The following is a 16,529-nucleotide window of genomic DNA, read 5'->3' as shown; positions in this document are numbered from 1 at the left end:
GATTACACAGGATTTTTTTCTTTTCTAAGGCTGAATAACATTCAATCATGTATAGAAACCACATTTCCTTTATCCGTTTATCCACTGATGGACACAGAGGTTGATTCCATATCTGTGGTATTGTAAATAATGCTGCAATGAACATAGGGGTGCAGATGTCTCTTCAACATACTGATTTCACTTCCTTTGGTTATATACCCAGTAGTGTGATTGCTGGTAAGTTATTTTCACAAATGTGTATAAAAAAATGAAATCAATTACAGTGAGCATTTTTAGGAGATGTTTAATACCTTTTATATAAAACAATTTTTTTGGTAATATTGCTTCTAATATTTGCTTTTCAAATAGTCTCCATTCTTCTAGCATTAGTGATACAAGTAACTATTATCTTTTCAGAGGACTGGTTCATATCATATACTCTTAATATTATAAATACTGTTACTAACTCAAAGTTGAGCTTCATTGAAATTTCTGAAGCAAAAAGACTACAAAAAAGTTAATCAAAATTAAAATCCAAGTGACAGACAAAAAACTATTTGCAATATACACATTTAACAAAGAATATAACATCAAGAGTATATTTTTTAGTCCTACAAGTTAATCAGTAAAACTAAAAGAAAAGATTATGAGCACGTAGCTCACAGAAAAAAGTATAAATAGTTTATTAAAACATGAAAATATATTTAGTCTCATCAGGAGCCAGAAAATTGCAAAACAAAACAGTTAACCATCATTTTACAGTAAATGACATTGCATTATAATAATTTTAATAACTGCAGCAATTAAAATAATGGCTTTGCTGGCAAAAAATGAAATAACTAATTATATCAAATGTTGTTTAGGGTATGGGGACAATGGTATTCCATCTGCTAGTGATGAGAGTATATATTGGTTCAGTTCCTCCAAAGCCAATTTGTCAAGTATCTATATAAATGTTGCATGCCCTCTGCCCTATAATTCCTTCATATTACTAAAGACATTTTCACATACATAAAAAAATTACATGAATAAAGCTTTTCCTTACAGCAGTTTATAAAAGCAAAAAAAGAGGATGTAATGTAAACATAAAGTGTTAAACTATGCTACATATTTTCTACACACTACTATGAAGGAATTAAAAAGAGTGATTTGACCTGACAAAAAACTGACACAATATGTTCTCCAAAACATATAATTACATGAAAAATACATGTAACAGAAGAGTTGTTTCAATATAATTTAGCTATTGTAACTCTTGATAGTTTATCTGGGTATAGAATCTAAGTTGAGTGTCCTTTCCTTTCAACATTTTAAAAAATGCAATTCCACTGACTTGTGATACCTATTGTTAATGTGAAATCTTCTATCGGTTTGTTGTCCTTCATAGATCTTTAGTCAAAAGTGTGAATTCTAGATGCCTACATTTTTATTATAATGCATCTAGGTGTAGATTTTTTATTTATCTGGGTCAGCACTTAGGTAAACTTTCCATCTGAGGACTCACCTTTCTTCAATACTTAAAAATTTTCAGTCATTTCTTTTGGGACAGTTTTACTTTATTTCCTATTCTTTGTTATTGGAACTCCTTTTAGAAATGTGCTGGAGTCTCTTGTTCTAGTATCCATTTTACTTAGATTCTCTTTTATATTTTTCATAGTTTTATGTCTCTGAAATTTGTTCTGGAGAGTTTTTTCATGATTGTATAAGAATCCATTAATTCTCTTTTTTATTTCAAATTTACTGTTAATCCCATCTATTTTTTTTTTTATTTAAGTGACTTTTTTCTAATTTATATATTATTTACTTACAAATGAAGATTATCAGTTTTCATTTATATTTGGGTATTTCTTTTCTCTATGGTAAAAAAATAGATAACATTAAATTTACCATCCTAACTATCTTTAAGTGTAGAGTTCAATAGTGTTAAGTATATTTACATTGTTGTGCAACAGATCTCAGAACTTTCTCACCTTGCAGCACTAAAACTCTATATCCTTCCATCAGCCCTTAGTAGTCACCTTTCTACTTCCTGTTTCTATGATTTTACTTCTTTAGATACTTGGTATAAAAGGAATTATACAGTGTTTGCCCTTTTGTGATTGGCTTATTTTGCTTAGCATAATGTCTATGATGTTTATCCATGTTGTAGCAGGCAACAGATTTCCTTCTCTCATAAGGCCATGTAGTATTTCACTGCATGTATAAACCACAATTTCTTTACTATTTTTTCATCAGTGAACTTTTAGGTTGCTTCCTCCTCTTGACTATTGTGAATAACACTGCAATGAACTTAAGTATAGAAATGTCTCTTTGAAATCCTGCTTTCAATTCTTTTGGATGTATACTCAGAAATGGGATTGCTGAATCATTACGGTAATTTCGTTTTGATCTTTTGAGGAACCTTCATATTGTTTTTCATAAAACAGTGCACAAGGATTCCAACTTCTTCATATCCTCATCAGTACTATTTTCTATTCTCTTGAGAGTGGTCATTCCGATGGTGTCAAGTGATACTTCATTGTGGTTTTGACTTGCATTTTTTTGATGATTAGTGATATTGAGAATCTTTTGATGTTCTTATTGGCTATTTGTATATCTTCTATGGAGAAATGTCTATTTAAGTTCTTTGCCCATTTTTTAATTGGGTTATTTAGTTTCTTGTTGTTGAGTTGTAGAAATTCCTTATATATTCTGAATATTGACCTATTATTAGATATATGATTTGCAATTATTTTCTTTTATTAAGTAGGTTGCCTTTTCACTCTGTTGGTTGTTTCTTTGGATGTGCAGAAGTTTTCAAGTTTGTTGTTGTCCCATTTGTTGTTGTTGTCACCTGTGCTTTTGGCATTATACCCAAGAAATAGCCAAATTCAATGTCCTGAAGCTTTTCCCCGATTTTCTTCTAGGAGTGCAATGGTTTTATATCTTACATTTAGGTCTTTAATCCATTTTGAGTTAATTTTTGTATATGGTGTAAAGTAAGGGTCCAAATTCATTCTTTGCATGTGGGTGTCCAGTTTTCCCAGAACCATTTGTTGAAGAGATTGTTCTTTTTCCATTGCATGATCTTGGAATCTTACTCAGAAATTACTTGTCCATATATGCAAGGGTTTATTTCTGGGCTCTCTATTCTGTTCCATTGGTCTATATAAATATAATTATGCTAGTACCACACTGTCTTAATTACTGCTACTTTTAGTATCTATTGAAATCAGGGAGTATGAGGCCTCCATCTTTGTTCTTCCCTTTCAATACTATTTTGGTAATTTAGGGTACCTTGAGAGTCTACAAAAAAAAAATACCAATAAATGATTATTTTTTTTTATAGTCTAAGATTTCCAGTTTGTATTTCCCTATTGTGGATTAATAATATTTTATTTTGTTCTGTTTAATGGGTTACTGTTCTTTTGTACTTTCTGAGAATTTTAAACTTATTGACTTTAAAGTCACTATCAAATTGCTCTCTAATTTGGTTTTTTGTTTGTTTGTTTGTTTGTTTTATGGCATGGATTCTCCCAATTACTGCATGGATTGGCTGTCCTTTTTAGTGTTCCTTTTCCTCATTCATTTCGAATTTGATTTTTTTAGAATGATCTTGAGCGAGAGTTCTCTTCTCTTTCTCTCTCTCTCTCAGCTTATTTCTTCCTGTCTGGTAGCCTTAAAGATGCCTCTAAGTAGCCTCTGGAATCCCTTCTACAGAACCATGCCTTAGATTGGCATTCTAGAGTTCTGTCCTATATTGGGAATATGGAGAATCCAATCATTGAGTTCAGCAGGCAGCTTGGCATAGTTACTCATTATGTCATTATTTTGCTTCCTCTGATCTTATCAGTCTTGCAACTGAACAAAAACTATATCCCTGGGCAATCGTTATAGCTTTTATTTATTTATTTATTTATTTGTTTGTTTGTTTATTTATTTATTTATTTATTTATTTTACCAGTTCCATGCAGAGGACCCAATTCTTGACTCCAGCCACATGTGCAGGGCATTTTTTATCTGTCTATCCCACAGGAGTTTAACTTGTGGACATTTCTGTCCATATAGGATCCCACAACCTAATGGTCTGAGGCTTTAGCTCCCATTTGTTTCTGCCACATTCCTCTTCTACAAGATTTCCATCATATATTTTAATTAATTATGTCTTTTCTTTTTTTTAATTTGGGGTTGGTGAGAACTTTAATACAAGAACTCACTGTGCCATCTTCAGCAGATCTCTAAAAGCATTTGCCAGTTGAGCATAAAAATAGGGCATTCTCTCCCCTGAAAGGATGTATAGACAGAATGTAGGGGAAACATTTATGGCAGTTTGACTTATAAGAATTATTAACAGTATGATTTGTATCAGAGACAACAACTCTGATCAAATTATATAAAACATTTACTGGAAAAGGGGATAATACTATTGAGCACAACCAACACAGAAAGTCACCAGATATCTGCCAGAAAAAAGCAACTGATGTATTCATCAGGACTAACCTGAGTCCATGAAGAAATTCATAAACTGATGGAAAGGACTAAGTGTAGATACACACTTCAAAATATATTTCTATTTATTTTATGAATGTGCTCTATTCGATAGTATATAAATTGAGAATTATTATTATTTATATAATATCCCTAAAATGTTATGCTCTGGTGTAATTAGATTGAATCTAAAATCTGAAGGCATCTCCATAGATTCAATTTACACATTACTGAATCTGTTTAGTTACTGATTCAAAATACTGGTACCTTAGCACCGTTAATGAAAAGTATTTGATTGGACTTGTAAATATTGGCTGGAATTTTGAAAATCCTAATTCAGAATTACTTCTCTCCTTAAATAAGAATAATAAGAATTAGCCTTACTTGTGGCAAATATTACCTGAAAATGTTGCCTAAGGCAGATGTAACTTTCTTAACATGAAAAAAATGAATTATTTAAATTCTCAACAAAGATGTGTTCCCAATTTTATCCAAATCCAATCTCCTCTCCTACGAAGAAATCTTCCTTTTTCTAGCGTTGTGATATTGTTTTTGAAGGACATTTTATAAAGAGCACATCATATTATCCTTTGAGGATATTAGTCTATCAGGTATTCCACCTGGATTAAACAGCCCTGAACCCTCATCTTACTTTCTTTCCTACATTCAGAGATGTCCCACATCGTTCAAGAAGCAGCTTTAAATGATGCCGCTGCTGCTGCTGGTGGTTTGAGTTCAGCTGTTTCAGCCAGATGGAAGCACACTAAATTAACTCTAAAAAGAGACAGTAAAATTAATTCTCAACATACCCCTCAGCCATCTCCAACTATAGCAGGAAGTGGCATTCAGAATAAATTGTTTTTCTGTCCCACAAAAATCTTAGTGCCCAGCAGTGCAGAATTATAAAACTAAACCTTGAGAATGCATCCTCCATAGAAACAAAAGTATTCCACCTTACCTGTACTCTTCTCTCTCACTGTGTACAATTTGCTATACCACTTCTTGCATTGCATTCATTAATAGGTTCTAAGATCCTTCTCCTACATTCCTAGAGAAAATTTGATATGAATGTGTTTGCTGGGGAAGGATGACTGTGAGCTTAAATACCAGGATACTGGCATCAATTTTTAGCCTTACTGCCAACTTAGGCTGTGACTTCTGGGAGTGACTTAACCTTTCGAGAGGAACACACCTTTAGTTCAATATAAATAAGAACATGATGATATTATACAAATGTACTGCTATTTTAATACTTTAAAATTATAAATGGCAAAATTTATATGCTTAATTAAAATATCCAGAAGAGGCTTACATTCCAAATGGGAGACCTATTCTGACTTCCAATTTTTGATTTAAAAAGTCAGCTGCAATCTGTCACAATGGGTCAGCTGCTCCCCTCATGTTGACCCATTACTGGCTGGTCCAACTAGAAGTTTCAGGTATAATCATTTTGGCTGCAACAGAGTCCTCCAGGTTTTGAGACATAGCCTAAGATCACCTATTTACACTTGTCATATTGTAGTAAATGTCATGGACATTTGCAAAAATGACAGAACCATTCACGTGACATCTTTTTGTCAGAAAGATAACTTATCAAAGTTGGTTTCTGAAACAATCAATTTATCTTTAGCTTCCACCCAATAGCCTCTGTAACAATGCCCTTTTAGGTAGGAAATACCATGACATTTGATCTAGTCATGGAGGCATCACATGTGAATTCACTTCAAAGAAGAAATGATTAAATACTTCCTTTACCAGAAAGAGTAAAATTGAATTACTGCTCCCAAAAATGAAATTATGATCGATGAACTAATTAGCCTCCAAGATATCCTTATGGAGAGACGAGGGAAGAAATGAAAAATTCACACACACTACCCAAAACAATAAGCACTCACTGCAAATGAGCTAAGGGACGTGGGTAATATTAAAATGAATAATTTGACAATATAAACTGTCATTGGAGGGTCTATCGTTAAACTGTCATTAGAACAGCTTCTTGTTATTGAGCAACACTTTTATGAAGAAAATAAATATTGCCAATCGCATGGAGAAATAGAATTATCCTCTGTAAATCTCAAGACAGTCTCAAGAGAGGTTTATTATAAAATTATTTTTAGAAGAAAAGGGCCACAAAAAGCACACTGTCTTCTCCAGCAGCTATTAGAACTAATGAAAAGCCACAAACAGTTCCAGACAGTCCTGTTTATTCTAGAACAAAAGGGATGCTCGAAACTTAACTGCTTTTGGAAAACCAGTTCTTTTTGACAGTTGCAAAACCAGTATCCTTATTGTTTGAGGGTTCTGCTTAAATAATTATTTTATTTGTTTATTTATCTATCTATTTAATTATTTATTTAATTTTCGGCAGCTGGCCTGTATGGGGATCCATACCCTTGACTTGGTGTTATCAGCACCGTAAATAATTATTTTAACTAAAGTTGTGTAGTTGTATTATCAGTTATAATAGAATTCTCTCTCTAATTGACTAAGTTTTGCAGAGAGCAACATGAACTAAAATAAATCATTAATAGTTATGTTTGACTGAGAGAAAGTGAGAAATTGAAGTAAATCTATCATTTCAAACGTCAGTATGTAGCTTCAATATTTTCTATCAAACATTATACCTTGCCAAAGATAAGAAAAATTAACAAAACATACTGATGTCTATTTTCAATTCCATATGTAGCATTTATCTTCACCCAGAATTAAGCCTCAGAAGGAAAAAGAAAAGCAACATTTCTGAATCAACAACTGAATCAAGTTCTTGAGGGTCAGCTACAACAGCTGAAACAGGTTCAAGTTCTGAATTGTTAAAATGCAAGACATACCATAAGGTGAAATGGGAAGCTGTATAAGCTAACATAATTATTACCTAAAGTAGACTCCAAACTATTTACAAATCAATAAATGGCATCACCTTCTGCAAAAGGCTCAAGCCAAAATTCCAGGAATCATCACGGAGGCTTCTATTGCCCTCAGTCTTCAAATCTTCATCTCCAGTCTGCCACAAGTACTGATGGCTCCACTTCAAAATTATATTCCTCACTGGTTCACTTCTTTCCCGTTCGGTGGCACTACCCTAATCCAGGCCACCATCATCTTTCCATGATCTATAACAATAAACACTCCCCTACAATCCATTCTCTATACAGAGTGGTGAACTCTTGTAATTGAAACCTCTGATGTTTATATACTATATATATATAGTATATATAAATGAAACCTCTGATGTTTATACACGATACATATATATAATTTAAAATCCTTAACTTGGTCTGTAAGATTCCACGAGATCTGGCCCCTTCCCACCTCTTTAGTCACATTGCACACATCTCTCCCCTTTGCTTATTCTGCACCTTGCTCTCCTGCAGTACTGGTCTCCATCCCACTCCTAAGAGACTTTGCCTTTGATGTTCTCTCTCTTTGGAAGTCTCTTCCCCACGTTCACAAGCTAGCTCCTTTTCATCAGGAATGAGCTTAAACCTCACCGCTCCAGAGAAACTCCTTAACTACTCTCGCAAATAGTCTTTTAGATTAAGCTCCAGCACAGCTTCCATTAGTAATTGTCTATTTGCCTTTCTCTGCTCACTAAAATGTGAGCTCCATAAATAAAGGAACCTTGTCTCACTCATTCATTTATCTATTCACTCATTCCACAAATATTTGGATCTCCTACTCTTTTTCAAACACTATTCTAGGTCCAGCATTGAAGCAAACAAAATCTGTACCCTTGTGCTCTTTTCTACTAGGGGGAGACAAAAATAAATATAGCATAAAATCTCAGGATCAACATCAGTCAATAAAAATTAAAGTACTACAAGAAGAGAGAAAAAGATGGAGGGTGTGGAGGGAGTGTATACATAGGAAAGACATCTCTGAAGAGGTGAATTTTGAGCAGAGACTGAATGAAATGAGGAAGAGAACCATGGAAAGATCTAGAAAAGGGTAAAATTTCTGCAGAAGACTGTGTGCTGAAGGAAGAGGGAAGAAAAGGCAACTATCTTGGGTATCCTATTCACTGCCAAATCTCCAGGGCCTCTCACAGGGTCTATCGTAGTAATATTTGTTGTATTCAGTAAATATGTATTGAATGAATCAATAAGAAAGCACTCCACAAAGATTCACTGAATGAATGAGACATTTTAGGTGTGGTTCTTAGTGTTGGTTATCAAAAGTGGATGCTTGGAGAAGTGGATAATTCTTGATACAAACTTTTCATGCAAAAAAGAGCACCAAGCCCAGAGGCAATTATCTTAAGCATGAGAGACTGTCTGCACTAGCAAGCTGCAGACCCAGTGGTGTGGAAGTCAGCAAGAGTAATAACGGAGGCATTCCGGCAGGCATGTTACTTTAAAATCTGCTAAAAAGGTGAAGTCCTGTGACCAGATTCACCAGGGTAGAGTTAGATAAGAATTCTCAGCTGTTGTAACAAGCCATCAATCAAACTGATTTTTAAAATGATTAGATTTACTCTAAGGATTGCCAGATTAACTAGCAAGATGACCTTTTGTGGGTGGATTATTGTCTTTTTATGTAATTTGTCTGATATCTAGCATGAGCTATGAGTTGAAGGGTAACAGGAAAAGGCCATAATATTTGGTCCAGGCCTTTAAGAAAATATCTGTATAGCATAATTTCCGAGGTTATTATTCAAAAATGACGAATAGTACTTTCTTTTGTGTCTTAAAACATTTTTCAGATTCTTAATCTCATGTTGCCACATGGTTAAATCAATCAGTTCTTAAAATAATCAACCACTGTTACAAACCAAGACCTCGGATTCTGTTACACTGTACTTACTACAGAAATGTCACCAAAAATAATGCAGTACCATGGGTACACATTTGCTCTTTCAATTTTTATATCATTTTTCCTCTTGCCTCTGAAACTTTTTTAAAGTGAATTACTTTTCCCTGGATAGCTTTTCCATATCCCAGTGCCAAGCCTACTAGACTTCAATTTCTACTAAAATTTTAGCTGGTATAGTGGATGCAAAGTTAATTGTCGCTGATAAACTGATGAACTACCCAGCTGCCCAATGCCTTCCATGGGCAGGCTTTTCCAGGTTCTTCAAGAGTGGCTAAGTCCTCTGTCCTATATATTTGTATCTTTCTGATCATTACCTCTGCAAGTCTTAGAAATAAAATTCCTATTGATAAATTATTTGGATTCAATAGCATCAGGTATTCTCAATCCCAGGTGCTGTCCTCTTAACGTTTTTTTATAACAATATAGGCAGTAATCTCTGTGTTATGGACTTTGCTGTTTCCACTCTTTCCCATTTCCATATCTCATTGCATACCTCTGCCACAGATTAACTTACACAGGGAGTAAACCCTCCACCCAACTGAGCAGTGATTCTCCATGTTAAAGGAACCTCTTTTTCCCAGAACTATCCTAAATTTTCTTATTCACAGGCATATTATTTCCTCCCTACAATTTTTAATTTACACTTTTAGGTATAGTCTTTTAGGGGTTATTTGTGTTTTCCCACTTTCACTTTCTTCTGGAATTAAAAAATATGTCAGAAAAATGGCCCACATTTCCAGTATTTCTATAAAGCTGGTTTCTTGAATCTTGTCTTTCCCTTTACCTGGTGCTTTCTAAAATCATCTCATGTTAAGAATATCTTTTAAACTGTGCTTTGTGTATATCTCATTTGATCCTCAGTCACAGTGCAAGGTAAACACACTTTCAGTCTCCTGTCCACAATATGGAAACTGAGGTGAAGAAACAGTAGATGACTTACCCAAGGTCACCCAGTACTAACGGGGTGGAGCTGAAACTGGAACGTGGATCCTTCTGATATGAGATCCTTCGGTCCTTCAACTGTGCCTGAACATTTTCAGTCAGTACATCACCCTCTTCCACCCAATTTTCACTCATTGGTTCTTATTTTCACCTAACCCATGACTTCTGTTTTATTTTTATTCTGAAAGTAATGCTTTTATACTATACAAAATTGAAAGATATGCACCCAAGTACACTACTTTCCTTTGTATTCTTCCAGAAATAGATGGATAATAATGCATGTGTTCCTTTGTAATCTGCTTTTTTAATTAATGACTGATTGTGACAATTTTCCACCGTCTGGTACCCATGTCATTTTAATGTCGTCTGTAGATTCTTCTCTCTGTGGTTCTCCTACCATTTATTAGCCAATTTCCAATTTGGGGACAGTCAGTCTGTCTCCAATTCTTTAGTGTTATAAATTGTATTGCAACAGTCTCTTGATTGTGTATATGTAACCATTCACAAACATTTTGTTGGGATATGTTCCCTGAAAAGTAATGTTTTATTCATAGCATAATGAAAACTAGCCAAATAGCTCTCCAGAAAATTTTATCAATTTATTCTTTCAGCAGAACTATAGGTGTATGTACATTTTCAGTGTTCTCCAGTATTGGCTCTTAAAACTTTTTTAACAAATATTTTGTCCAGTTTGATAGTCACAGCGTGCAGATTTGTTTTCATTTTATGTTTGCTTTTTTAAAAGTGAAACTGGGTTTCATGTTTATTCAAAATGTTTAAGCTGCCTGTCAGATTTCATAAATCTTTTTCTCTTAATTATTGAGAGGAATGCATGAATGACATGTGAACAGTCTCCTAATTTTCAACTATTAATTATGTTTATGGCATTTTTGGCATATAAGAATCTTTTTCTATTTTGTTCTATATTTTTTGTTTGTTTGTTTGTTTTGGCAGCTGGGTGGTAAGGGGAACCAAAACCTTGATGTTGGTGTTCTAGCAGCACACTCTAACCAACTGAGAAAGCCAGCCAGTCCCTGTTCTATACTGTTTTTTGGAAAACTTAGAAATATTTTCCTTTATACTATCTAGTATTAGTGTCCTAATTAGAAAGTATTTCCACTCCCCAAGGTTATGTAAATATTCAAGTATATTTTTTATCTACTCTAATGATTTCATTATTTATTTATATATCTAAATTACTTTGATTTGTTTCAAAGCAAGGCTTTAACTTCCTTTTTTTTTAAATTCAAAAGGTCAGCCAATTGCTCCAATAGTATCTGGTGAATAATCCCTTTCCCCACCAAATTGAAATACCATGATAAACATGCCCCCAAATTTCATAAGTACTTGGATTTGTTCATGGAGTTTTAATTTTCTTCCAATTTTCCTTTGTCCTAGTTTGGGTCAGTTTAACATTACACTGTTCTTTTTTTTTTTTTTTTTTTCTAATCCAGAGGGAAAAATCTCTCAAGGTTTATCTTTCTCAGAAGTTCCATAGCAGTTAGTCTTCCAAATGAGCATTATAATAACTTTGTCAACTTACAAAAATATTTTTGAGGAAAATGGAGTCAGTATAGCCAGGCCCCCTTGCTTCATGTCTGGCTATGATTCAGCACATCCATTGTAAACAAGTAATGTAAGAGTGGTGTAACTGCGCGTGTGTGCCCATATACTCCTTGGCTCATTGCCACTATTATGTACTTTCAGTAAAAATGGCAGCAGCTCTGAACCACCGGCTGGCTGGGAATAAGGCATGTCTGTCCTGTTATCGGCCACCAGAATCTTTTTTCAACTGCCTAACTCACGACCTGCACAGGAGGGGGCAGAGTGGTCTGTGATCCAGCCTGACAATATTGCTCTGGAAACTTATTTGGGGAGAACATCTTCACATTAAATATTCCCACCAGATAGCATGGTATGTTTCTTCACTTATTCAAATCATCTTTCATAATGGTCCTCTTATAGCCCATGCATATCGCCATATACTGGAAAATACGTCTACATATGTGCTGATGTAAATGGAACCGTTTTTTAATCATATTTTCAAACTGCTTTTCTGAAACACTGAAAGCCATTGACTTTAGTGTATTTATTTTGTAGTTAACCACTTTCCTAAACTCTTATTAAGTCTAATGTTTTTAACCAAGTGTTTACATTTCTAACAATCAAATCATCTTCAAACAATGATAACTTAGCATTTTTCTTGATAAATATTTGTATCTTTTTTCCTCTTACATTGTAAAATGGCATCCATCTTCCAGAGCAATAGTGAATTATATGTATTTGCTTATTTTAATAGAATATTTGAAATTTTTTATTATTAAGTACACTATGCTTGGCATAAGAGATATTCTTTACTAAGTTATGGAAATTTTCTATTATTTTTAATTTACCAAGAGTTTTTAATTCAGAATGAATTTCATTTTTATCAAATGTTTTTGCAGCATTTATCAATAACATGTTTTCCTCTGTTGGCTTCATCATGTGACGAGTTATATTAGTGCAACTTATTTCTTCAAACTGTCTTTGTACTTTTAGAATCAACCCATGCTGTGTTTTTCTTTAGTTTACTACTTCATTTGTTCATTAATAATTTATGAATTGTACATAATTAACTATAAGTGAAACTTGTGTCTATTTTCCCCTTTTGTAGTCGTATACTACATCTTTCAGAATTTATCAACCTTATGTTATTTGTACAAAGTAAATTAAGATGACTTTGTGTGTGTGTGTGTGTGTGTGTGTGTGTGTGTGTGTGTGTGTGTGTGTGTATTCTAGAACAGTCTAAAACTACATTTACCTGTTAAAGACCTTTTAAAATTTTTATCTGGATCTGGTAGCATTGGTGAAAGTAGATATTTTGAAAATGCTTTTGATTTCTTAATAGTAATTGGTACATTCAAAACTTTTACCTCATTGAGTGAATTTTAACAATTTCTGTTTCCTGGAAACTGATACACATATAAAATGCTTCTTATTCATTAATTTCAATGTGTCATAATATTCTAATTTTTAATTGACTTTCTACCTATGATCTGTTTTATAGGAATGTAATCCACTTAATATAATGTTTTCTAACTAACTAGTATGAATATTACATGGTATTCCAATTGCATTTCTATCTGAGATTATATCTTCTTTCTATTCCTAATATTCTGCATCTGAGTATTTTTTTAATTCAATTTTCAGAATCTTACTTTTTATTTATTCATTTTAAAGAATTAGATTATTTATTTTTAAAAATCAATTTTACAGTTTGATCTTTATCATTTATTATTTCTTTAATATATAAATTCTCAATTGCCTTTCCTTAGATTTAACTAGTCATTTTTTCTTTGAGGAATTTATTTTAATTCTTTTGTCTGTGCAGAGCTTTGGCCATACCTCATAATTGTGGTTAATCAAAACTCTCATTGAAATTATATTGTAAATAATTAGTAATTACATATTTATTTCTATTTTTATCTAAGAGCTATTAATTAAATCTCAAAATTAAAAAGTGGCAATCATCTTGCTATTAATTTTTAGTGTTACTCTTCTGTGATCAGACAACAAGGTCTATAAAATTTATGATTTGAGGAATTTATATTGTTCGTATATAGCCTAGATTGTTACAAATTTTTATAAATATTTTATGAGTAGCTTAAAAGAATACATATTTCCCAAAAGGTACAAAGTTCAACATAAATTTAATAAGTCAAGCTTATTAACTTTAACTTTTTGTTCATGTGATTTATCAAAGACTAAGAAATATATATTTAAGTTGTTTGTTATAATAATGATTTTCCTTTTTGTATATTTATACTATTTGGAGTTTATATATTTCTGTCATATTACTTGGTAGAAGTATATTCATAACTGTGAGAGTTTCATCTTGGATTGTATTTTTACTTTTTAAATGCATCTGTCTTCAAGTTTAATTCTTTTTTTCCTGATAGTTCACTTTGCCTGACATTAATATTACCACCCCCGGGATTTTTCTCATTTTACTGATAAAATTTTGTCTGTTTCTTTATGTTATGGATTGAATTGTACACCCCTCACTCAAATTCATTCGTGAAAGTCCTAACCCCCTGTACCTCAGAATGTGACCTTATTTAGAAACAGGGTTGTTACATATGTAGTTAGTTAAAAAGAGGTTCTAGTAGATCAGGGTGGACCCCTAATCCAGTATGACCGATGTCCTTGTAAAAAGGCAAAATTTGGACACAGACACATGTTCACAAGGAGAACACCATGTGAAGATGAAGGCAGAGATCTGAGTGATGCATCTACAAGCCAAGGGACGCCAGAGATTGCCAGCAACACCGGAAGCCAGCACAGGGACGTGGAGTAGATGCTCCCTTACAGCCTCAGAAGGAACCAACGCTGCTGACACCTTGATCTTGAACTTCTACCCTCCAGAACTGTGAGGCAATAAATTTCTGTGTAAAAGCCACCTGGTTTCTGGTAATCTGTTACGGCAGCCCTAGAAAATGAATACACTTTATTTTGAACCTTTCTGTTTATTTTTAAGTGTGTGCACATCTCTTATAAATGGTGTATAATTAATCAACTCAGGGTTAATAAGGATAATGTGGACCACTGGGTCACAGATAACCCCGAATCAACATCAAAACAAAACTCCAGTAACATTTCATTATCCAGTTTATCCAGTTAATATTCAGATTAACCAGAGTTGGCTGAATCAGGATGAAGGTGCCACAGTGAATTAGAACTCATTCCCAGTGGATGTGATGTGTGGGCACCTGCTTATGAACGCCCATTAGTAGTCACTCATAGTGCTGGATAAAGTGATGCAGACCTTGGGGTGTGAAACAGAACTCCAGGTCCTCACTTCCTATATGTCCACCTCACATCCCCTTCCCCTCTCCCCAGGGGAAGAACAGCTCTAATCACATGCGTGGTCTCCCCACCCTTCTGCCTACCTGTTCTGTGGTTGAAATGATCTGGCATTTTAAGCCAAAATTATTAGGTATTACATTTTTCTTGTGGATATGTGTATTTTCTTTCAAAAATTGATCTTGATATTATATGTTTCATAAGTGTGTTAACAATAATTTTGACATGTACAAGTTTTATTATAAGTATTACTATTTAGTATTGTAAGGCTATATTTTTCACATTACTTAGGTTTTTATAAACATTTCATTTTTTCATTGTTATGATTTCTCAGCTTTGTTTCAGGAATGAGACTTATTTTTAATTTTTTTTAGTTTCTGCAGAATCTGAGAATTCTTTGTTGCCCTCACACATGTATGATATATTTACTGGGTATAAAATTTTCCTGTGACAATATTTTTATGTTGAAACTCCATAGATATTTCTACATTGTTTTCTGACATTTTGGGTGGCACAGAAGTCTGTTTTTGACATATTTTTTTTCCATGTTAGTAACCTCTTTGTTTTTACTCATAGGATTTTTTCTTTAATATTGACTGAAAAATTCATGAAGATTTATCCAGTAGTGCATCTTATTAATTTCACCTGCCACTCAGTGAGCCCTTTTATTTTAAACTCATAAGTTCTTGAGCTTAGAAAATTCTCTTCTGTTCTATCTTTGGATATTTCTTCTCTTCAGTATTTCCTCTCATTCTGACATTCCTATTATACATCGTATCTTGTCTCTAATCAATACTTTTCCCTCATATTTTAATTTCTCTTTTCTTTTTTCTTTAAGTTATTTGAAGAATATCTGGACTGTGCTCTAAATCGCTAATTACTGTTGTCTGCAGTATGTGATGCATTTAATTTAAAATTATTTATTATACTTATTTAAATCCTAACCCCCAAACTTTTTGACTCATAATCGAGTCCAGTCCCCATAGGAATCTCACTGATGTTAGCTTCTGCTTACAGCTTTGGCTCTTGGCTCTTTATTTCTGATATGTGAAGTTTTACTTTCTTTCTTTTGACATTGGCTATGGCTTAATAGTGAAGCTCTGAGACTGGTTTTGCTAAATAGAAATTATGGAAGGCCATTGCTTTGGTCTGAGCTCTTGCACTAGGCCCAACAGACCAGACCAAGCCAGAATGGAATCACTGTTGCCAGATGCCACATAATAAAACTGAACTTTAAATTGGGCCAGTTTTTAAAAAAACAGGAGATTTACAGCAACCAATCAGAAGAGGCCCAGTTTACCTGAACTGACATGATAAGGAAATCTCCTGTTTTAACCCCATAAAGAAAGTGACTTAGAAATAACCAACCCATTTTTTTGTTCTGTTTCTGCTTCTTCAAGCCTTTTTCTGCCTATAAAGCCCACTTCCTCTGCTCAGCTCATTGGAACTCCTTCTGTTTTATGGATGGAAATCTGACTAATTCATGAATT

Source organism: Cynocephalus volans, chromosome 16 (genome assembly GCF_027409185.1).
Source record: "Cynocephalus volans isolate mCynVol1 chromosome 16, mCynVol1.pri, whole genome shotgun sequence".
NCBI classification, from domain to species: domain Eukaryota; kingdom Metazoa; phylum Chordata; class Mammalia; order Dermoptera; family Cynocephalidae; genus Cynocephalus; species Cynocephalus volans.
This window is presented reverse-complemented; position numbering follows the sequence as displayed.